Below are 2,284 nucleotides of genomic sequence, written 5' to 3'. Positions count from 1 at the left end.
TATTTAAGGGACCTTTTTCAGAGATTTTAGTGAGAGGCAGCAAACAACTATTCTAAAGATTGGAGCCAAGAACAATACAAGAAAACAAGAGAAATTGAGAGAGAATTGAGATTGCAAAGCTTCAACACTTAGTTTTTTTCTCTTCTTTTGTGTTTCTTTTCTTTTCTTTGACTTGGATTCATGGCTAAATTTCTTTGGATGTTGTTTTTATTTGTTATTATGAGCTAAATTGCCTTTCTAGGACTATGATGGATTTTAACATGCAATTTGAATATTAGTTTCTTTTTTATTTATCATGAATAGGTGTAGTTTTATTTGTTCAAATATGTTCTTAATACTTTTGATTGCTTGGCCAACAATTAACTGATTTATGAATCTAATTGAGACTCGAAAAAGAGATTTTAGATTGGACAAAGGTTTGAATAGTGTATGTTTACGTCACTTAGGTGATCTGAGTCGCGATTCGGGTAGACGTACCCCAATTGCCATACATAGCCACATTAGTACACTTGCTTAATGAACTTAATTTAATTGATTCCTATAGACATATAGTGAACTAATTAAGTTAGGTATTTGTACAAGCAATTCGATGGAGACTTGTCCATAGCTTTGGATTCTAAGTTAGTAAAGCCACCCAGGAAAGATAAATAGCTAGAAAAGCTAGTATCAGAAGAAATGTTGAATGAACCCATAATCCTCGATCTTTAATATACTATTTTTCTCAACTTATTTAGTTTGCTAGTTTATTTAGTGTTGATTTTTAATTGTTTTTAATTAGTTTTTCTTCAATTTTCAGATTACTTAAATAAGATTAAATTGTTTTATAATTTTAGTAATTAGTGAAACTTGAGGAACAAATCTCCGTGGGAATGATACTCGACTTCAACACTATATTACTTGTTCGATGCGTATACTTGCGTGTGTAAAATTGACAACAACTCTCAAGATTAAGATCAAATAACTCTACATCATAGAGTTGTCACTATACCATTATCAAATGCCATTGGTAACTAAGGGACATATTGTTATCAAGTTATGTCCTATAAGAGATGGACATTTCCTTAGTTACTAACTAGATTTTGGTTTGGTATGATTGTGATGCGCAGCTGTTCTAAAGTGTATGGTATCTAAAAATGTTTAAGACAAAGTTTCTTAGTCAATCATGGATGATAGTTAAGACCTGAAATTGATCAAAAGCATAGATAGTCAGATGACATGGTTGAGAATCAAAACAGCCCAAAACTCTGGGTTCATATGGATTAGGCATCAAGTTATAGAAAGTAAGTCATGATACCACGAAATAGAATGATGAATGAGTAAGTTAGCCCTTTTTGTTGTGATACAAATGGTTTTGCACACATATGGCTTTCTAAAGGATTATGTGATTCCGCATGTGTTTGAAAATCAAACCAATATTTGATAGATTTCTTTGCACAATGATTTAAAGATTATGTATTTATTCTAAATGATTTTGAATGTGTATTTAAAGGCATGATTATACAACAAAACCTCAATAAACTAATACTTAATAAACATGATTAAACAATATTTTTCGTTGGTCCTGACTTGGGATAAACATGGTAAATTAATAATTCACTAAATTTATAAGATCATATATTTTTTAAAAAATATATAAGTCCCATTTGATATATAAATTAATGATCTCTTTATACCTAATATATTATATATATATTTACTTAACTTAGTTAGGAGGTCTTCATAAAATATGACTCCAACGTAATTTGTTTTTTCTTGAAATTGATGTCTCCTTGGACCTCATCTTTAACTTTTCTTAGTGCATAAAGAAGCACTAGTGTAGTGTTCTGATATTGCGAGAGAAAATTGTTCAATATGATTGTTGCTTTGAGTGCATCTTTGCATGAGACAAGCACCAGTACAGAACTATGATCTTTAATTGAATATTCTTTGTCATTTCCTATAATGTTTTCAATAATTGCTTTTTGGTGTGATTTGAATTTTCTATTTTGTACTCACAAAATGCTTTATGCATTTCATTCGGCATTATTGATTTCTTCTCACGTTTGTGATAAGAAGCCATTCAATGGCATTATACTTATATGGAAAAATGTATATGTTATAGAAGGATGGCCTGAGAGCCCATATGAGCACCTAGGGTGCATTACAGAATTGATATGAAATGTGTATGTTGCAGATGTTGCTAATGAAATGCATATACAAAGTTTATGTTGAAAAGTACCATAATGGTGTATTAACGCCTAAGCATGGATGTTTGTGTACATTCTGATGAATGTGTTTATGTATG

The sequence above is a fragment of the Theobroma umbraticum genome, unplaced genomic scaffold, assembly GCF_002168275.2.
Source record: "Theobroma umbraticum cultivar Fairchild unplaced genomic scaffold, ASM216827v3 scaffold_106.0, whole genome shotgun sequence".
NCBI lineage: Eukaryota > Viridiplantae > Streptophyta > Magnoliopsida > Malvales > Malvaceae > Theobroma > Theobroma umbraticum.
This window is presented reverse-complemented; position numbering follows the sequence as displayed.